The 23,656-nt window shown below is 38.1% G+C and overlaps 1 pseudogene; it reads left to right on the top strand.

The window, feature by feature from the left end:
- Nucleotides 1-435: 435 nt before the first annotated feature.
- LOC139730574 (cytoplasmic aconitate hydratase-like) overlaps nt 436-23,656 on the top strand; it is a 34,130-nt pseudogene continuing 10,909 nt past the window's right edge.

Raw genomic sequence — 23,656 nt, 5'->3', positions numbered from 1 at the left:
GATATTCGCGAAAATAACAACCTCGCGAAATATTCCGCGTATACTGTACGAGTTTAGATTTTGACATCAAGTTTATTGGGTCATTGCCATTCTGTACATACGCTGTTTTCATATTTTGTGTTTGGTTTTTTATTTTGAACTCGCATACCCCATGGGGTGATTGAATTAATTAACTATTAAACTAAACTAAAGTACAATACTACTCTACTGTACACGATTCTCCGATCCATCGCGTCGAGTCGTATCGAGCCGATCTTGATTGTGTGTGTGCATGTGTGTGTGTGACGTGTACCTTTGGGAGCTTCTTTTAACTAGCGATCGTGAGCGATTAGCAGCGAGCGAGCGCATGCATCGCATGCATACTGTATGGAGCATCGCACCAATACGATCTTTGATCGCACATGCATTGGTGATGCATTGTAGCGATAGCGTTGACAAAACATCGAGCACGCATACGTGAGCTGGGGACGACTCGTCATGGCGGACTTAAAACGTAAATAGACTCTCTTTTCCTCACGCTTTTTGTCGGAATTACTATTGAATATATGGTAGCTATTGATAATCAACACTTTCTTATAATGTGAAGGATATAGTTATCAGTTTGTCAGACAGGTAGACAGGGAGGCGCTAGTGAAAAGTTAGACTTCCCGAACCACCCGGCCTTTTGCCAGTTTGGTGACCTTGATGTAGTGGCTGACCGGCGCGTGTGAAAAGCGGTACAGTTGCCTTAACGTGGCGGCTCTTGTCCGGCCGAACTCTGCTGCCAGCTCCGCTCGCTCGTAGGATCCGCAGCAGCAGCAGTGGCTTTCGATCCCTTTACCGCTTGGCTGTCTGATCTGTGGCTGTACGCTGGCCATTGTTTTTTGTTTGTTTTCTGTTTCATTCATTCATTCATAAAGATCGTAAGGTCATTACTGTATTAGAGGAAAATCCTAACGCACCGCGTGGTGTATCTAAATCAAACTTAGTTGTTGGGAAGTGTGGTCGTATCACTGCACTGCCTGGCATAACCCCGGCGCGGGGCTCTGTAACCAGGACCAGTCACTGCTGCATGCTGCGGTTATGCCTGGCATTGCATTGCTGTTCCAGTTGGTAATCATGTTTCTGTTTCTGTTCCAGTTCCGTCGGTATGCTCAGAATTAACTGTACTCCAACAATGTGTGTGATTTCATTGTACAAGTGCGAGGAGTAGCAAACTAAACTCCCCCTAGACTGAAATCCAGGCCCAAGTAACGTTAAAAGTAGTAAAAAAGGAGACCTCTGCCATCCGGATGACTTTCAGACTTTTAAATTTGAACAACTAAAATTGGTTTACAATGTAGGTTCCTTTACTGGGTACCAAGTAAATGACAATGTGTAGTGTTTTGGATGAGGAATAAGAATGTTTTCAAAATTTAAAACGTACAACTTGTATCACAATGAACAAGGATGATGATATGGCAGCTTCTTGACCGAAAGATCGGTCTGTATCTGTCCGTCGGGGAATGTTCCGCGGAGACTGCGTCTGGCTTCACAGATCCCCTCCGTATACAGACCGAAGTCAATGATTGCGGCTCCTGTGTGGAGCAGTCGCGCACAGATCAAACGTTACGATAAACCAAATTTCAGACAGCTTTTTTACATTCAAACAAGTATGACATGACATGACACATTATGCAGCAATATTTGGGATAAATTTCTCACATTGTGCAATCGAAATACTCACATAACCTCGGTTATAATGCAGAAATTTTATCGATATCGCAACATCGCCGTTCGCGAGCAGTAAGTCGCCATTTTGAATCTGTAACAATTGCTAAGCCAATCACATGCGAGGTATGTGTTTTAGTAAAACAAACACGTAGAAACTACCTCGCATGTGATTGGCTAATAGATTCATATAGTATGTTTCTGCAGTTTAAATGTGACGACGCGACAGGCTGTGTTTTACGTTGAAAATTCTCCTAAAATGTTGGATTATTCATTAATCTGGTGAGTGTAACGTATTCTTAAAAAAATAATTTCACCATACAAGCTTAAATTTGCCGACCTAGGGCCGTGAATTAGACGCAATCGAGAAGGGTGAGGTACCTCACCCAATTTTCAATAGAGACAGTGGTTAAGAACATCCACACAGCAATGGGTACTGCAACCTTCCGTCTGTCTACGGAGGACAGCGTTAATGGCAAAATATAAAAGAGTCCTCCGGACAGACGGATCTTTCTGTCTAGGCAGCTTCATGCATGGGTTGGTGTGGGATCAAGAAAGCAGTTCACGAAAGAAGAAGGCAGGAGCTGTCAATTTATGTACTAGACTACTGACTAGATATGAGTCTAATGGAGGGAGACCTCTCTGCTTTTTAACTTCACACTGAAGATCATTGACCCCGTTTACAGTGCGGGGCTGGGCCGAGCCACGGCGGAGCCCGGCCTCAATTGCGGTACTCGGCCCCGCAATTTTGTCCGTTTACAGTGCCGGGCTTTTAATTCAAACCTTTCAATATTTTGTCGTAGTGGTACTCTGCTTGTAAACAAACACTATTAGTGGGAGCAGGCGCCGGTCGCAATGTGGTATAGTCTGGTTTCCACCTTAAACTATACTAGTTTTCGACATTGAGGGCGTTAATATCCTGAATAGCGAAATAGTACGGGTAGAGGGTCTGGAAGCCAGACTAAATTTGGTACCGCATTTGGCCCAGTTTGCATTTACAGTGAGAAAAGGCCGGGCTCGGCCGAGACTACCTCCAGAGCTTGGCCAAATGCGCGGCCGATTTTGGTACCGCATTTGGCCTTTTGCGCGTTTACAGTGAAATGAAGGCCGGGCCCGGCCACGGCCGAGTCGGCCTTTTCACTCACTGTAAACGGGGTCCTAGTTCCTCCACCAAGGGAGGAGGTTGTGTTTTCATTAATGTTTGTTAGTTGGTTTGCTTGTCTGTGTGCAAACTAACTCAAAAAGTTGTGAATGGATTTAAATGAAACCTGCAGGAAAACTTGAGAATGACACAAGGAACAGATGATTAAATTTTGGTAGTGATCGAGAAATTTTCATGGATTTTATGAAGGATTGTCAATATTTTTGTAGGTAGGGTCAATGAACTTCGGAGTTCCAGCTGCACATTTTTGAGGTTTTCATACGCGCACTAAAGTGCATTTGCTAGTTTCTGCGAGGACAAGGTGTGCCATGCAGCTGAGGGTTGATGACATAACAAAAGGCTTCTATTTGGTGAATTTGGATGATTTTCAATATGTATACATATGGGAGGAAATCACTGATCTCTATGGAAGAACAAGATCATTGGTGGAAATCAGCTGCTTGGCAGCTGTCTGCGCTCTCAGAGTGCTTCTTTAGTTTCAAATGTGGTTATGTTTTACTGTGTCAATATGAACTTTACCCCGTGCTATAGTTGATGCATTTTTAAATCTGAACTCTTTCATGGATTTGTTGCACTGCAAATTTATTTTCTTACCTCCATTAATACATGGACATCACATTTACATGTACATTGTAAAAATACAAAGTAACTTTTGCAATAAATTCTCATGGTCTGAAATTGCAATTCCCATTATGCTTGAGCAGTAAAACTTAGGTACTGTAGAAGTTAAAATTTTCACGGTGTTGAAATTTTCGTGCATTTCGCGCAACCAAAAACTAGCGGGAAAATAAAAGCATACGGATATTTTTGCTTGCTATGTGTTCCAGTATAGCTGATGTCTTGATTCCGCGGAATTAAAAACATGCGAAACTCTTCTTACTCGGCCAAGCGCAAAACATTGGTCATGCGAAAATATCCACTTTTACAGTAATTGGATGGCATATTCTTTCTGAAATCATTACTGGCATACATTTGCCCACTTTTTTTTTTTTTTTTTTTTTGTAATGAGGTCTGGATAATTTTGAGTTCGAGTACAAATAGTATGTCACAAAAGATGACCCAACCCAGTTGACTAACCCATACTATTTAAATCTGAAATCAGTTAAACATCTTGAAATGTCAACATTGACCTTGACTTTCATGTCATTGCTCAAAACGACTCACTCTTATGGATTCTATATTCTGATTTTGAAATAGGAGCGTAACGCAGCAATACTGAGACAGAGATTGTTTAGATGCTCAAGTAGACTGTAGACTAGTGTATGTTAGGAAGGGTTTATAATAATGATGATAATAATATTAGTGGCTACTTGTATAGCGCACAGGCCCACCTTTCAGTGCTCGTGGCGCTTCAAAACGAAAAGATTGCCTTCTTTCTGTGCTCAGAGTTTCTGTTTATAACCTAGTGTTTACATTGTTGTATGAAGAGAATAGCAAAAAGACAGTATGGTAGATACATTATAAAGTCTTTTTTAGCCAGACACAAAGCAATGAATAAGGAAGGAATCACCTCAATGCAGCTAGATTTACCGTAAGGCACACAACACTCAACTGACATAATTAGTGTTTTGACATCTAAATACAATGTAGGTAGACAATTGAATGCACTACTTTTGCAGTCAATAATTGCAATCGATGCTATGATCTTGTAGCAGTTAATTTTACTCCGATGTCATTTTAGACTGTCAAATGCTGTAAGACCCTCATTAAAGGACAAGTTCACCTTCATAGACATGTGGGTTTAGTAGAATGGATCAGTGAGAGTTTTAGGAAAATCAGACAATCTGTTCAAAAGTTATGAATTTTTGAAGTTTTTGCTCAGTCACGACTGGATGAGAAGACTACTATAGCTTGTGATGTCACATGAGTACAACGACATAAAGAAAGTATAAAGAAAATTTGACATATTCTTCCTTTTCTCGCGTAACAAAAGAACACTCGACTCCTCTCTTTCAGAAGGCATAGGGAATACTATTACCCTTAACATACGTCAGTAACAAGTCAAAGAAATGTGCACTTTATTAACAAATTAAAGTTTTGTGAAATTCTCTTTTTACTTTCCTTATATCGTTGCACGCATGTAACATCATACGCTGTGGTAGTCTTTTCATCCAGCAGTGACTGCGCAGATACTTTAAAAATTCATAACTTTTGAACGGATTGTCCGATTTTCCCCAAACTTGCACTGATGTGTTCTACTAATAGTTGTTGCCTTCACTCAATCCACATGTCTATGAAGGTGGACTTGTCCTTTAACACGTTGGGGACCAGCTGATTTTGCAATAGCACACGTTTCCCATAGGCACCTGCCCGAGTATACCCGCGACTAGTCTTCAATGGATTAATATGCTTCCTAATCAGTGCTACCACATTTTGACTGATCTGATTCTTCTTCCCTGTCAACATGAAACATAAGTTTTGAACGAATTCGAAAAATCCAACCGAGAAGAAATCAATGCATGAATAAGCATTTCAGCTGCACGGGTTTCGACAAAAATGTTCTTATAAAACTTACATTGTAAATTACGCAGCTGAAATCTCTAGCCATTTTGCTGAACTTGAGTTATATGACTTCGAAATGACATTTCCTATCAACTAAAACACCTAGATTACAGGCTGTTTTTGATGGAATAAAGCATATGCTACCGATACGGGCATGACATGATTGATAATCGACCTTACTTAGCATGTGCTTTGAACCCAGTAATAAAAACCCAGATTTATCATTCAGTTTAAGGCCATTGGATGCAAGCCAGATTTTCAGGTCTTGCAACATGCTTCAAGTTTTGCAATGCCGGATGACAGTGAAGACACAGTAGGTTTAAAAGACAGATAAAGTCGCATATCATCTGCGTAATTAGAGATGAGCATGTTTATCCACTCTTTTATCATGAATCCATTCTGGTTCATTGTCATTATACCAGATTCATTTCTTATTTGATTTTTCCTTGGTATGGCCTGATATTTACATGTACAATTGGTTCTCACTGGTACAATGTACATATGGTTATTTACAAGCCCTGTGAATATTATGTCTAAACTGGGACAGTATATTTAGTATACACAATGTACATATACTAAAGAGTTTCTAAATGTGATAGCAGATGACTTAAATATACAACCATATTTTCATCAGATTCTTTGAATATTTCATTCATAGGCTAGCTCTTGGTTTGCAATACTTTTTGTTTAGTGCATTTGCACACTTATCATTAAAGATTCTCCATAGGAGTCTATTCTGGTTTTGAAGAAGTTTTTCTGTCTCATGATCTATGTGTTTACCTTGCCGATGATTAGAGTAAGTAGAGTTTAAAAACTGTGTCCTTTGTCTGAATGACCTCTTAACGTGACCCTGAACATATGCTGTGATTACAAGAATTGTGCTGTGAATGCACTTATCATTTTGTTTTAATAAACGCATTGCCCTGCTGATAAACTAGACTTTGTACTGAATCTTGCATTGTTTGTGAAGTACCTCACTTTGTGGTACTGTGCAGGTCAGTCAGTGTACTCTGTACATTTAGCACTTTATTTGAAGTGCACTTGAAAAGAATATCTCTGTATTGTTTTATTTTCATTGGCAGTGCTGATAAGAGACAAATATTCCTTCTGAATAATGCCATGGGAGAATGAGATTAAAATATACACTGTACATTTCAGATAATTGCATTTGTAAATAAAGGAGATCGCTGATCTGACGGAAAGCTAAACTGCCCAAGTGATATGACAGAAAAGAAAATAGATCTTCACGTACCTTGTAGCCTCGCAATGTGTTGTCACAAAGCTATCAGATTTAGCAAAGTTAAGTCTTAGTGCACTTCAAAATTGAGTGTTTTGTTATCCTTTGAAAAACAGTGTCAAACTGAAATTGCTTTTGATAGTGAAGAAGAGTATGAACATTTATGATGAGGAAACCCATCTTCCTTAATCTATGTGATCGATGTGACATATGTAACTACAGTAGATACAATTTGTGACTGCCCTGCTCAAAGCCCACTAAAAGACCCCGTTTACAGTGCAGGGCTGGGCCGAGCTGCGGCCGAGCCCAGCCTCGATTGCGAGGCCGAGCCCCGCAATTTTGTCCGTTTACACTGCAAGGCTCGGCCGCGTTTTTAATTCAAACCTTTCAATGTTTTCTCGTAGTGGCGCTCTGCTTGTAAACAAACGCAATTTGGTATAGTCTGGTTTTCAGACCCTTTGCCAACTGGATTCCGTGGCGACGAAGTCATCGTTCGAGCAAAGGCCTTTGCCGAAGGAAAAATCCTTTGCAGGACAAAACCACCTTTAAACTATACTAGTTTTCGATGTTGAGGGGGTTAATATCCTGAATAGCGAAATAGTACAGGCAACGGGGTTTGGAAGCCAGACTAAAATTGGCCGCGCATTTGGCCCAGTTTTTGTTTACACCAAGAAAAGGCCGGGCTCGGCCGCAGCTCGGCCATGGCCGAGACCACCTCCAGAGCATGGCCAAATGCACGGCCAATTTTGGCCTCGCATTTGGCCTTTTGCACAATGTAAACGGGGTCAAAGTCACAGATTAGAATTCTCTGTAATGGACCAAAGTACAGTACAAAAATTGTATGTCCTTTGGGTTGTCTGATTAAAATTTGTAAACTTTACATCGGAGAGTAATCTTTTCTCAGCCCACCGTCAAAACTTGGCTGCTTATAACTGAACTGAAAACAAGATATTAGCAGTTTGTCTGGACCCTCTATTTTTTTTTTCCTAGACAGGCGCTGCATTCACTATGTATAAGACATGTTTTCATTGATACTGCTGCATGGCATGTCTGAGTGCCCCTAATCTTTAATTCTTCTTTTCTTCATTATCTATGAAACTTCACCTCCTAACTCTCTCTTATTTACAATGTAAATCACTTTTTGAATGGGTTAGGATGGTTGAATATATCATTATATGTAAGCTTAGACCTTATTCTTTTAATTTATATGTGGAAAACTAAAAAATTGATATTCATTTTGGCCTGCTTTTTGTGGCTTTTGAGCTGGGCGGTCACATATGCAAAGTATGAATATATTCAAGAGCAAATGTTGCAGTTCAAATATATTTTTGCAGCATAAAACGTGTCAGATATTTGTTTCTTGTACTACAGTTTCATTGAATATAAGATTTTTTGTTCTTTTTCTTCAGGATCTAACAAGTTTGACAGCCTTAAACAGGCTATTGAAGTGGATGGCAAGAGCTACCAGTTCTTCAATGTCACAGCTCTCAATGACAGCAGATATGGTGAGATTTTTTACTCAGTGTCACATGACCGTACAATCAGGGAAATCTGCAGCAGTGTAAATCACTTAGATGGAGCCTTTCAGAAATTAATGTTGGCATGAAATCATGTTAAATGCAGTACATGTACTTCCATCCACATGATTCTGTACTGATCGTACTTCTTTAAAAGCAAAACACCCAGGCCAATGTTTCTCAGTTCTTCATGTAATGTCTACCAAAAAGTAGAAGAAACAAAGCCAAGATTGTAAGGGGCTGTCTCATGCATGTTCAGTTAGAAAAAAATAAAAATAAAAATGATAATAATTTAAAAAAAAAATGTGGGTCAGACACCTGGTTTAGTATCAAACACAGCACAACATTCGCAGCACTCTAATTACATTCAGGATTAAAACCTACGGACAGCCTTCGGCAGCTAATTGGTAAATTCACAACCAATTAGGCCGTGCCCTATTTGTTCGTATTTACTTGTGTGTCAATTTGAAATTTACAAGCTGCTGAACCAAGGCAGGAATAAATGTAAACTTGTAAAATCTGACCATCATGATCATTAACATAGACTGCACTAGGCAACCCTTAAAATCTACTAGCTGCTTGAACTAGGCAAGAATTCTCTGAGGCATAGTTTGCCTTCCACTTTTGGGGTCATTAGAGGTCATGCACAACTGTGGTTGAGTGTCAAACAGAGAGAAAAAAGCATCTTAGAGTTTGAAAGCTTTCAATATTTACTTTGGTTAACCTACAAATTTCACTTCATTATGAAGCATGCGTTTATACACAGTGTAAGCATAGAGGTTATCTTCAAAGACTCATTTTTTCGTTGACTTGTTATCTGTTCTTGTTTATTACCAGTACACCTGTAAGCTCTTATTCTTCACATGTCTTTCATGAACAACCTTCTAAACATGATATCAAAGGCACATATACAATTACTCTAAAAAGATACGCATGTAAGTGGGATCGTGTTTGAATGAATAAAAGATTGCTCTGTGTCATTGTACATGTACAAATGTACTGTACCATGTTTCAGTTATGTTTGTAACATGTCAAACTGAATCCTTCTCAACTCTCCTTGATTACCCCATTAAGATAATGCGTGAGTCCAAGACCATTGGTTGGATGATGAGAGTTTCAATTACTGCAATTCACAATGAATGTAGGTAGTTCTAATGACATTAACAATAACACACATACATGTACAGTACCATACAGTTGATTGGGGCTTGCCACAATGCGTTGTGGGAACTGCAGTCATGGGTGAAGGTTTCAGCAAAGTATTTGGTGAAAGAAGCCCCTCGCCTTTTCTTTGTGTCAGATTCCTAACTTTGTATTTGTGCACTACTGAAAATCACGTAGCGATTCCAAGCCAGCATTGTATGAAAGCAACAAACCAGAGCCACCCATATCATGTGATCTACAACTGTAAGAAAGTTAAAATATGTACAATAAGGTTGTACATAATTTACTCTTTTTCAATTATCTGTCAGTAGCTACATTGTATGTGTAATAGCTTTAAATGGGAACAAAATTGTAGGCCCAAATTCACCAAGGTGGTACAAATGAAACCATGGTTTAAACCATGGACAAAAACCATGGAGCGCCAAGTGTCGCATGGAATATTTCGTTACGAAATCAGTCATTTCGTCGATGAAATGATTATTTTGTAACGAAATGACAACATTTTGTAACTAAATGAACATTTCTTCCAGGAAATGATTGTTAACGAAACAGTCATTTTGTCAATGAAATGACCAATTTCGTAACAAAATATTACGTGCGACACTTGACGCTCCATGGTTTTTGTCCATGGTGTAAACCATGGTTTCATTTGTACCACCTTTGTGAATTCGGGCCATAGAGAGGGATTCTTTGTCTTATGTTGAATTCTCTGATACAACTCTTGTTATTTGAAACATGTACCACAGGTAAATGATATTCCCATATCAAAGTATTAACTATGTGTCGTAGGGTGAGATGACAGTTACACATAGTCATAGTTCATGTCAGTTTAGTGTATGCAAGGTGCTGAATTTTCCTGCCTTCTACCATCATACCAGGCTTCTTCTTTTAATCATGACTATTGTGAAACTTGTGTTATCGCTTGCGTAACATCCCAGTATTGCGATTGAAATTTAGTGAAAATTGCAATACAAATTCATAGAAAATGTATGATCTATGCTTCCCTCCTCACCAAACAGATCGCTTGCCATATTCGATACGTGTGCTGCTGGAATCCGCCATGAGAAACTGTGACAACTTCTTCATCAAGGAGGAGGATGTTGAGAACATCTTGAACTGGGAGGCGAACCAACACAACTCGGTCGAAGTTCCATTCAAGCCAGCGAGAGTGATCATGCAAGATTTCACGTTAGTACCCACTGAAAATCAGTTGGTAGGGAATTGTAGGCAAACTGGGATATTGTTTGGTCTACCTTTCCCCATTGGGTCAAAGTCCCGAAATCTGACACTTGCGATCAATTCACATACAATGTCTCTCCACTTCCATTGTGTGCATGATTGTCAAACTATAGATGGTGTAGAAAGTGGCAGAACACTGGGAAGTTGTACTGACATGTTCTTATGCACAATGCACTTCACTTATGAATGATATGAGAGAAGAATGAATCTGCTGTAAATGATATCAATCATTCCATTTATAGACACAACAAAGAAATGGACTAGAGGGATAGAGGAAACTTTTGATGCAAACAAAAGGAGCGAAATGTGCAGATTCTGAAATGACAATGTCAGAATGACCTGCTACATGCAATAAGGATTAGAACCAACACTTTCGGAATCTCAATGGTCTAGTGGAGATGACGCCTGTCTGGAGATCAGGGCCCTGTTTCATAAAACTTGTTATCAGTGACAAGTTGTCATAGTTGTCATAAGCTACTGAAATCCTTGCATCTGATTGGCTGAGAGCAAATTTGTCATAGAAATGTGCCAGTTGTCACTGATAACAAGTTTTATGAAACGGGACCCAGGAGGTCGTACGTGTAGGTTCGAATCCTGCTCGAGTATGTATGCCCATGATTTCTTTTATCATGGCTACTACTAAAACACTGATCAATTCAGTGCTTATTTATGTCGATGTAGAGCAATTTGTCAATTAGTTGCAATGACAATGTCAGTTACGAATACTGATCAGTTCTCTTTGCACCTGCTCTGAACCAAAGGGGTGTACCTGCCATAGTGGACTTTGCAGCCATGAGGGATGCGGTGAAGCGGCTAGGCGGCAACCCAGAGAAAATCAACCCTGTGTGTCCAGCAGACCTGGTCATCGACCACTCGGTCCAAGTAGATGTCACGCGGAGGTGAGCTAGTCTTGTGGGCCTTCATCTCTCTCAGAGCAAGCACCAAATATTTGGGAGTGAGATGTGTTTCTCATACATAATACACACTAGTCATTTCATTTTTGACATGAGACTTGAACATTTGTCTCGCAATTCGAATAAAATTTGTGAATTATTTGAAATACATCACCTACAAAGTGTATGTTTTTAAAGTTCCATTTAAAGATGTACACAAAAAAAAGGAGTATTTAGTAGTTCTTTGATTCACCACAAATAGGAGATATATTACAAAATGACCACAGCAACTTGAAAAAAATAGTTAAATAAAAGAATTTGAAAGGAAGTGATTGACACAACTTGTGATTTCATCTGTACAGATGAAACTGGAGGCCCAAATTTCCTTTAAATATTCAGAGTTTAATTACAGTTATGTTTTTCTGATCTGTTGTGTCACAGAGTGCATTTCTTGAATTATTTGCATTGAGTGTGATTTGTGTGATGAACCGTAAACTTATTTAGATATTTTCATTTCTCTTTGCTGTGACATTACTCTGCATCTGACATTGTAATACTCTCCTTTCATTTTTCCGCATGTTAACATCTATATAAATTCACTGCAATTTATTTATATGGCAGCTTTGTTTAAAGCACCCCATGTGAATTTCCTATCCATTGACGTTTTTTCCCAATGTGAATAAGTTTAGTGACTTTAAATGTCAGTAGATTTGCATGGGCATAAATGGTCTGTGAACACTAAAATGCTGTTTTTTAATCCCTTCGGTAGTGCTTTGATTAGGCACATGCAGGCTGCTTCTTTTTGCTGATGCATACAGTATGGCCTACACTGTGAAAGCCTGACAGAGTCGCTGTATGAACATCCACGTGCTGATTTTGACATAATTGAATTCTGACACTATAAAGCTTTGATCCTCCAAATCTAAACCCCCGAACCAACCACAGAACAGATTCAAAAGTTCATCACCTGATGAATATGAGCAGCAGCTTTTCGATTCAGTTGCAGGACAAGGATGTTTTCATGATTGTGGATTAAAACACAGTGTGGTGATTTACACCACCAAAGTGGTATCTTTCATGAAAGCAGAAAAGTCTATTTTATGTTAAGAATATTCTTAGGCTGTGATCATAGAAGAAGACAAAGTTGAAGAAAGGATAACAGTCTTTTGATTTTGGAACACACATTCTGTTTGTGGTGCATTTATTTCTGCAACTTTATCAGGGTAACATGGTGATGGATCACATTTATAATCTACTTGAATTTATTAGTGTTGCATATCTAATTTCTCCATTACATGCTTTTTACATAGTTGTCACAAGTAAAAGAAGCCACACGTTTCTTTAATCATACATTAGTCATGTATGATTAAATCAAATATTATGTAGCAATTTAACCAGTTTCCCTTTTGTGTTGATGTATAAGGGGGATATTGAGAGCAGTACTTTCCTTTGTATGTGTCCTTTCTATACTTATCCAACGCCAACATTATGTATTTTCATACATTGTATATAAGCTTTTAGTGTTGTTGCCACATTGAATAGATTTCACATGTATGATACTTTTTAGTCTGAATTTTTGTCAGTATAACTAAGTTTTACTTTATTTTGTCAATAAGGATTTGAATTAGTTTTCAAAAGCAAAATCCCTAAAGTAAGAGACAAATGCTAAAATACGGTACATGGGACCCTGTGGTTTACTGTCATAACTTTTAATGATTATAACTAACATTGCAGGAACCTAAAATTTTGAAGGCTAATTCAAGATCAGCATCATACTAGTAATGCATCCAAGCTCTTTGCAAGCTTCTTTCAAAAAGAACAGTAAATGCAAATACCAAGCTGTTCAGAGAAAGAAGGAAAAAAAAACAACTAAACAACCACTAATAGTCTGCTCTGTGTGTGTGTGTGTGGCAGATGAGAAGATTGCATGTTAGCAGCCATTTTGGCCTGAAGTAAAGAGGGATCAAAGTATACATTGATTAAAGCTGGCTCTTTGGCTGTTGACTGAAGAGTTGCAGTCATTAGCAGTTGCCCACATATCAGGCAGTTATTACACACAGTGAGAGCACCATCCTGTGCTGTGATACTGTAGATGCATCACTGGGTATGAATAAGACATACCATGTAAATAACCAAAACTTATACAACTGTATATGGGAATTAGTATCTAAATTTGAAGTTAAGATTTTTTTTTTAAAGTAAGGAGTATTAGATACATGTAATCTTTATATATGAAAAATGTGGACAGACATTTCCAAATGCCATATTTGTGCTGTTGTGATAATGTATACATACTATTCATAACATACTGCCACCAAATCCAAGAGTACCATAGCTACATTGTCCCCCCCCCCCCCCCTCCATTTGTTGAGTCCTGTTCCCTGACTTTCAATGCTAACACCCCTGAGTGATGGTGTTTCACTACCTCTTCAGCTTCCGTCCCAGGATAACGCGCAATACGCCCAACCCAGGTGGGGGTGATGCAGGGCGGTCGTCCTGTGGAGGTGCAGTGGACAGCTGTGTAGCATGCATAGGACAGGGCTACCGGCTGCCCATACTAGACGAAATCTGTCCGTACCATCACTTGCCCTCAGATTGGTAAATTTGAGATTGGGTCATGTTCTCTTGAAGGAAAGGGGTTGGGGGCAATTACTTCTAGTTTCAGTCATTTTAAATTTCCCTGTGAATGTGGCATAGTCAAATTAATGTATTTTTTAAAAACGTAATTCAACATTATTGCTGAGAATGAAAAAAGAAGTTGATAAATCTCCCATATGTATGCAGAGGTGTTCATATGTAAATGTTTGATTAAGGGATTGGTGAGATATCAGCATCAAATCTGCTTTGGTAAGCAGCTAGCTAACTTCTTTCTTTTTTAAAACAGTGTTGCTTGTACAAACACAATACAACATATTGCATATCAGACTGTCAGAACTTGATAGGATGTAGTAATCTAGTATGTACAGTGTACTAAATGTTCATTGTGTTGGTTTACTTGTGTGCTAACTGTCTTTAAACTGTGTTACAAAGAGTACAGTTAGTTCCATTTTGTTCTTCAGTAGACCTGCGCTCGCGTTGCTTGCTTGTTGCATGTGTTTTTGTTGGCTGTTGGGACTGTTGGCTAACCATTTCATTTCGAAGCATAACAAACTTAAGAACAGTCGTTTGCTGTATGGCATCTCTCCACTACATTGTAGTGCTTAAAAGGCTTTGCACCATTTCATCACCTTGTACATCAGACTCATACTCACACCAACATTGCTCTCACTGCACTCCTTTCTTGGGGAGCTTTTCAGCATTTTCACCTAGTGCTGCATTTAAAGGGGATGGCTAGCAACTGATCAGTGGGAATCAGTGGGAATGCTTGGGGATGATTGTTCCAATCCTTGTGGGATTCATTTAAGAGTACATTATATATTATTGTTGTGTGAAAATTATTTGCTTCAGAATGGTGTCATAGTCAAGTAATGTGCAGTTTAATATTTCCAGGTGAGCATGCCTGTACAGTGACGGGGCGATCGTTAACGGGCCATTAAAGATCGCCCCGTCACTGTACAGGCATGCTAACCTGGAAACATTAAACTGCACATTACTTGAATATGACACCATTTTGAAGCAAATAATTTTCACACAACAATAGATATATAAGGCACTCTTAAATGAATTCAACAAGGATTGGAACAATCATCCCCCAGCATTCCCACTGATTCCCACTGATCAGTTACTAGCCATCCCCTTTAACCATTTTAGCAGGGATACTGTTCAACATTAGTTTCCTTTATCAGTGTAGCTTCAGTTTCTATCTCATCAAATAATTTTAAAAAGATAAGAGTTGGGCAATTAGGCACTCTTGATATTTGAAAAGAAATCTTAAGAAAGACAGGCAAGTTTTACGTACTTGCAGAACCCACTAAATGTAGAGCCAACAAATATCTTTTTAAAATTATTGGATGAGATAGAAACTGAAGCTACACTGATAAAGGAAACTAAAACCTAGTACTGCATTTAACCTTTTTTTCACAGGGATACTGTTCAACATTAGTTTCCTTTATCAGTGTAGCTTCAGTTTCTATCTCATCCAATAATTTTAAAAAGATAAGAGTTGGGCAATTAGGCACTCTTGATATTTGAAAAGAAATTTTAAGAAAGACAGGCAAGTTTTACGTACCTGCAGAACCCACTAAATGTAGAGCCAACAAATACTGTACATAGATGAATCATTCAAGCATAAATCTTCATCTCTTAATTACCAAATTTTGCCAATTCCAATCTACATGTGTATTTGATTTACAATCAAAACATAATTTGAATAACCCAGTCTTGATTAGGAACAAGGATGTTTATCATGATGATACTTCAGAGTATTTGGTCAGGAGGGAAAATTAATGGATATTGCTTTTGTTTAAAAAACAAACAAACATTATGACAGTGGGTGATATTATAGAAGCCTCTATGAATGAACCTGTAAAAGAAGTGCAAAGTTCTCAGAAAAAATGATATTCTTAATAGTGTAGCTTTATTTCTGGCTCTTTTGTTGTTGCTGTTTTTCAGGCAAGTCTCTGTCTATGCTTGTGTTTTCAGAAATAGCCTTCCATGGGAGCATTTACTGTCCCCATATTACTGTCTTAAGCTTCCATGTTTTTCGTATTTGTGTGACTGACTACGGTGTATGTATCTGTGTGGATAAAGCATGTATTGTATGTATGACTTTCTGTGATTGTTTGTGATAGCTAGATGTACACAACTAATTTTCTTGCACTGCATTTCTAATACCTCTCTTCTCTCTGTCTGCGCCATATATGGCCTCACTCTGCTTAGAAGATGTGGAGTGTGTTGAAATACATTTATGCGTTGTTGTAAATGTGGGTGAGTGCATGTTTACCTGTGTGTGCTTTCATCTTCATACACACTGCAGCTAACTGATTGCTTTGTATGTCTGCATAGACACAGATAGAGTGGTGAAGCCCTAGAAATGTGTAAGATGCTACAAACTCGATAGCATTGCTAAGTACAAAAACTAGGAGGGGCTATACATTTGAAATGCATAATGACGTGTGTTGATCAATAATATCCTGGGGGGTGTTTCATCAACGCTTGTCAGCGCCGACAACTGTCGCCGCTGACCAATTTCAGCAAAATCCTTGGTTTTGATTGGCTGAGATGCTTTGGTCACTGACTGTTACTATGGTGATTCAAGTTGTCAGCGCTGACAAACGTTGATGAAACACCCCCCTGATCATCACTTTAGATATTTGGCCAAAGGAATATCTATCGCATAGCCATACTGGCAGTATCTCGGTTTGGAGGATTTTTTTTTTTTGGGGGGGGGGCATATCCATGTAATCTGAAGAAAAATAGTAAAAATGTTATCATAACATACATGTATATGGCACATATTTAGATATTCATTCGGCCACATAAAGTGATGATCAGGGTATCATAAAATCAACACAAGTCAACATGCATTTGCACTGCATTTTCTAAGTTCCTATAATTTGTAGAGACACACCTGGGCCGTATTTCATAAAAAACTGCTGTGATAGCAACTCTTGCTGGAATGACAGTTGTCATGGTAAGGACAATAATCAAGCTTACTGATTGGCTGTTGCCATGAGAAGTTGCTATTCCAGCAAGAATTGCTATCCTAACATCTTTTATGAAACAGGGTCCAGGTTTGGAATGTGTATTCATGCACTTCACAGCGTGTGAAACAAGTTAATGTTAGAATAGGAAAAATAAAGGAAAAACACAAGAGAAGGCACTGTGGGCAAATACACACCGATAGTTGTTAAAAAGCAAGGAAATTATGAAAAGGTGAAGTAGGTTGTAGGAGAAGGGTGTGAAGTTGGAATCTGAGGGCAAAAGTGATGGTAGAAAAAGAATTTTTGTCGCAGCACGAAAAAGAGGAAGAACACCTGCTTTCACACATTTCCGTGGCTGTCAGGATTTATTTTTCTCACCATAGCTCTGTGCTCTTACAATATTGATTTGGCTGCCAGGATTTATTTTTCTCACCATAACTCTGTGCTCTTACAATATTGATTTATGAACCTGCGGACAAAACATTATGTTTCCAGTCAAATTAGTGCATAGGAGGAACTTTATTTCTTTTATAACTTGTCTTTCCTTTCTTTACTTCCATTTTGTGTGGAGTTATGCCATTTCATGTTTGTGATTCCATTGCAGTACCATTGTAGTATTCAAACAGTATACAACTTTCAGAATGAAACAAGTTGTCTTCAACTCATCATTTTTATGTTTTGTTGTCAAGGTTTTGATTTGCTTGTTTAGCTTTACCCGGATTTTGCAGGTGGTGCTAATTGAGTTATTGACTATTGAATGTCTCAAATCAATTGTGCTCGATTGTCAAGTTCGTACTAGGGTATGATTGACATAGTCGTACACCATATGGACTTATTTGGTTTCTGAATGTTGAATTTGTGCAGCTTGAATGTTTGTTTCCTAACATACATTCTGCCTCAAGTATGGTTGTTTTTGTTTGTTCTTATTTCATACTAAATTGAAACATCTGAGGCACTCATCAATTACATATTTGTAACGTCTGATGAAGATGTATGTGTGTAGATAGTGTGTGATTACAGTATGCATCTTGTATGAATTTAAATTTTAGGGAAATCATGTAAAAAGTGTACCATTTGTATGTGCATTGTATATGAACATTTATAATGTGTGCTAAATGTGAAAAAACGACAATAAAGCACTATAAAAAAGGAAATGTAAAATAGAGAGTAATATTATCATTCTCTCCAGCAATTTTAATGCAGTACCATTGATTACTATAATTGCCCTCTCAACAAACTTTACATGTATTGTAGTATACATGGTACTTACATATATAGCTGCAAGTTCATTGGCAAATGCCATACAAAGTTTTTGCATAGGATGCCTTGCTTCAAGATACCTGTGATGTTCTATATTCTGACACGGCTGCTAAATGAGCTTCTCATATTAGAGGTGTGTGAGCGTGTGTGTGTGTGTGTGTGTGGCCAGGACTGTGTGATAATCATTGTCACATGTGTCATGCAAATCATTTCATGAGAAAACACAGATGTATTGTGTAAAATCAATGCACGTTATTGCTGCTAGTACATGCAGTAGTTCATCATGTGCACACAAAAAAAACAACCCCACACACAAACAAACAAAAACACTACTTGCATGTTTGCGTGGCTTAGTGCTCCCTTGCCCTGCACTTTTCCATATCCCTTTGTCATCTGGAAAATGTGGACAAGTAGTGCAGAATGTGCATTTTTGTAGTAATTACTCTTTTGTCCCCCAATTTATCAGTCATTGCATTATTCTGTACTCTATGCTATCCCAATACAGTGCTGAAGCCTTGCAGAAAAATCAGGAGATTGAATTCAAGAGAAACAAAGAAAGATTTGTCTTCCTCAAGGTGAGCTATATGCCAAAGTTTTGTATTCTCTTGTTTCTTTATGTCTTTTTGTCTTTCTCTGTCTCTGTCTGTCTGTCTGTCTGTCTGTCTCTCTCTCTCTCTCTCTGTATGTAATGTAGACATAAATAATAATAATGATAATAATAATAATAATAATAGTAATGATAATAACAATAATAATAATGATAATAATTGACAGTTTTTATATAGCGCATAACACAAAGTGATAATGTCCCTATGTGCTCAAAAAATGAAAAGATTCTGCAAAAACATACAATTCCAAATATGTTATATATTCAAAAGAGACTCTGCCCTCTCAATATATCCTGTGTCACCACCTGTCTCTCTTATGATACCTACTGGAGATGAGAAGAACCAATGTTGAAATATCAACATTTTACCACTACATACCTTATGTAAAGAGATACATACATGTAGATCTAGATAGATAGATTGATTGATAGATTGGTAGATAGATAGATAGATAGATCAATAGATAACTACAACAGCTATGTTTATATAGGGCATAACACATAGTGTATGTGAGATATTAGAATATAATTTCCATTATTGCAGGATTGCTTTTGAAAGTAGTATTTCTAATTTGTAGTCAGAGTGCAATAGGTAAGAGCTTGAAAGTTAAACTTGTTTTTTGTTTTAAAAGTTTTGGCAATGTGCATCACATGTAGGAAAGATCCACAGATCATAGTGTGAGTATAACATTGAGGGACTGTGTTTAAGAATATATCCAGTTTAAAAACTCTGAACTTCATGGTTTTTACATGCAGCTAGTTTCTCTGTTATTGCTTGAAGTCATACAACAATAGCAGTTGAAAATACAATGTAGATACATTCTTAAAAGGTGGAAGTCGATGAAGTACTGGATTTACCATACTCAAAATTTTCCATAGACAGTGGTGACAAAATAATGCATAAATTAAAGCAACTATCTTCATGATAGTTCTCGATAATCATAGCATAATTTTTAGACCTTTTATATGCTTAATTGTTTTGTCAACCATTTGAACCTCACTGTGCAGTATTGTACATTGTACAGAACTTGAGACACCTCAGTATTAAACAGTGTCTTTACTTTTGCGTGGTGCATTTTCTTGGTAAGATGTTCCCAGTAACTTTATACTGACCCTTTACCCCCTCATGAGCGAGTGATCACTACTACAAATTGCAACTTAGATATTTCATGATTAAAAAATTGCCTTGAGTAAACAGTAATGATAATGTTTCTCTCTCTCTGTGTTGCAGTGGGGATCCAAGGCCTTGCAGAACATGCTGATTGTCCCACCGGGGTCCGGCATCGTCCACCAGATAAACCTTGAGTACTTAGCTAGAGTAGTCTTCAGTACAGACAGCATCCTGTATCCTGACAGCTTAGTCGGGACCGACTCCCATACGACCATGATCAATGGACTGGGAGTTGTGGGCTGGGGTGAGTGGACATTGCAAGTTTGCAATTTAAATCCTTTTTGTACAAAATTTCTTAGTGTGACAATGTTTTGAAATTTGAAACGCTCTGGTTCTATGAAGCATCTAACTATAGAGTAATATATTGACCAATGTGTTCAAATGCCTTTTCTTGAAAGCATCAAACTTCAGAAATGACATTGACCTTCTCAAAACTGTGCTTGTGTGGTGGCCGGATTTAAAAGAAATTTTTATTGCAAGTTTCTTGGAAAAATGAAACAAGTTCTGTATCAATATAATGGAAGAGGTTGATCATCTTGGTGTAGGATGATGAGAGAGTATAGGTGATTGGCTGTCTCACGATGTTGCATGTCATCACATGTTGTCACACGATATAGTGTCAGATGTCACACTATGTTTGCTACATCGTGGGACAAACAAATCAAGTATACTCTCTCAACAAATTATGTGTCACTTGGAAGCTTAGAGACTTTGAAAATTGATTTTACCAAATTCAAGAAATCAACAATTGGTGACTCTATCAGGCTTACATGCCAGTGGGTTTCAAATAAATGTGAGCTATACTTTCGTGAACACAGACCAGGTTAAACCACAAGGGGAATATGTGAAGACACCTCATTACAGGGTTGCCAGATGTCCCTCGAATAGGACATTAAATGGAGGTCCTGTGTTTCAGTTAATGATAATGATACGGGCTAATGATACCCATCTTGTATGGTCCACCCCAGGTTACTCGCAATAGTCAGCAAAAAAGGTGTTAACCAGGTGCATTATGCTACATGAAGGAGAAGAAGAAGAAAAAGAAGGGTTAACAGAGATCTGTGATGGAATGCTATGCAGGTTGTGTGATGCAAGTCTCCCTCTTTTCTCCCAAGGTGTTGGTGGCATTGAGGCAGAAGCCGTCATGCTCGGACAGGCCATCAGCATGGTGTTGCCAAAGGTCGTAGGTTACCGTCTCGTCGGAGCGATGAACCCACTCGCCACATCCACTGATGTTGTGCTGACCATTACCAAGGTAAGATGAATTGTGGTGGTCAGATTGACAATTCATGTCTCATGAGTCTTAACAAAATTGATCAAAATATAAACATTTTTATTTCTTAAATGAAATCTACATAGTGTCGAGTAGATAAATCTTCAAATTATTCCATTTTAAAGAGACAATTTGTTGATGTTGGAAACACAGATAACACATGTAGTGAGATGTGACACAAACAATGCTAATATGACACTTTTCTTATATTTATAGGGAAGGTTTCTAGACTAACCATATCTAGGTAATATGGCATTTTAACAGGATCTTTTTTTTTTTCAGTGAGATTGATTGTGTAGTTTAGGGTTATATATGAAAGTACCTGTAAGGTATCCTTTTTAAACTAGAAGGCCAGTTCTTATCCCCTCTGTATTACATTGATCTCTCGGTGAACATGCATGATGTGAAGTAACAGAATCAATCCTAAATTGAGGTGGTGTAGTATTTTGTAGATGGAGAGCCTGCTGGAAGTAAAAGTTCCCTTGGTGAAAATTGAGGACCAAAAAGCAGATGCAAACAGTATTTAAGTGCCATCTAGAACACACTCAAGTCATGGCTGCATAACAATAGTTGATATGAGATGCTGTCATGAAAGTTTGTATTCATTTAAATAGTAGTTAGCTATCATGCAAATCGGCAGAAATCTTTCCTTTGATTTCTTGCTTTGTGTAGCTGGGTGCTTTCAGTGAAAATGACCATTCTTTTTGTTTTAAATATTCCTTGCCCAGCACCTGAGACAAATTGGGGTGGTGGGGAAAGTTTGTGGAGTTCTTCGGGCCCGGTGTGGCTCAGCACTTGGGGAAGCATTCATTTCATAATTTTGCATGGAAATGCATTTACAAACTTTTTTATTAATATTGCTAAATACCAAGCTTTTTGTCAGGAAGAATATAACTGGCCAGTTTTATTTAAAAGGATTACATGAATAATCATTCTATCACAGATGCTTATCTCAGTAAATTTAAGAGTCAACATGTCTGTTGGTACAAACGACTTTTTTTTTTCTGCTCATGAGCAAAGCGGAACACTGAACTAGCCTAGTCATCTTGAGACAAAGTTGTCTTTGCTGGGGGAATGATAGTGGAAGAGCATTTTGTAGAGCACTGCTAACACAGCTGATGCTGCCGTGGGGACCATACTATTACAAATATTGCATGATTTCTATGTTGATTAATGTTATTATATATGAAGCTGTTGTTTTCCGTAAAGCTGGATTTGTAGCAGGATGAAATAGAGAATTAAAAATAAGATACCTAAAATGCTCAAGGGTCAAGTGCAGTGGGTATCAGCCATATGGTTTTGAGAAAATTATATTCATCTTGATATGGTATACCTTCATAATCAAAATATTTCTGCATTGAATAAAAAAAGTGGGGAAGAAAAGCAAATATGGCTACTTCTTAATGTTCATGGATGATCAGATCATGTAACCACCAAAGCACAATTTGCAAAACGCACACATTCAATGAAACATATAGATAATGCAGAAAAGTTGTCTATGCCATAACATGATGAATGCCATAATAACATAGGTATATCAGCCTCAAACAGCATTGACGTCCTTCTCTAGCTTTATGCTCGTGCCTGCGCAGAGTTCGAAATCTTCCGAAAGCACAACACTTCCATGTTTGTTACCACAGTTCTTCTGAAAATCTTGTTCGTCAGGTCGAGATGAGCACAAGATTAGGTGTATAGAGGCATACCTCAAAGCAACCAAGATGTTCAGGGACTTCAGCAAAGCAGATGAGGATCCCATTTTCTCTCAGGTATGCTGCAGTGATAATCCTTTAGCATATGGACCAAAAAACAACAAAGAAAAACATTTGCATCAGTTGATGTTACAAAGGTCCAGTACTTGGCTAAGTTTTGACCATTCTGTACTCTTATATTCAACATCTATCAAACTTGGTCATTTCATAAGCTTTTCTTCAGCCTTACCAAAGATTGCTGACAGGAAGCCAAGTTTATTTCATAGTCAAAATAGTGGTAGTCTTATTAGGTGTAAATAGTGTTCCTTGATGATTTTACAGGGAGAGTTAAAGATAAAGATGCAGGTATTTATCTATTTGTTTATTTGTTTGTTTGTTTTTTGTTGGTACACTTTGATAGTCATTATTCATGATATGAGAGCATGTATATCAGAATCAGAGAGTGATGTCTGCCATATCAATACTGGAGTGAGCATTGCTTGGCTTCTCCTCTTGGCTAGGTCAAGATTATTTTACATTTCACTTCCCACCCTTTCAGGTAACCCCACATACACTTTGGTAGAGTGTGAGCAGAAACAAAAGTCATGCTGAAGATCTCTGTTCAATGTAAAGTAGGTCTTGAACCCTCTACTTTGACTGACAAAGTCCTTT

Source organism: Diadema antillarum, unplaced genomic scaffold (assembly GCF_040938485.1).
Source record: "Diadema antillarum isolate AM-2024a unplaced genomic scaffold, OU_Dant_1.0 seq00000321_RagTag, whole genome shotgun sequence".
NCBI classification, from domain to species: Eukaryota; Metazoa; Echinodermata; class Echinoidea; order Diadematoida; family Diadematidae; genus Diadema; species Diadema antillarum.
Note: the sequence above shows the minus strand (reverse complement) of the source record. Positions and strands in the feature narration are given on the sequence as shown.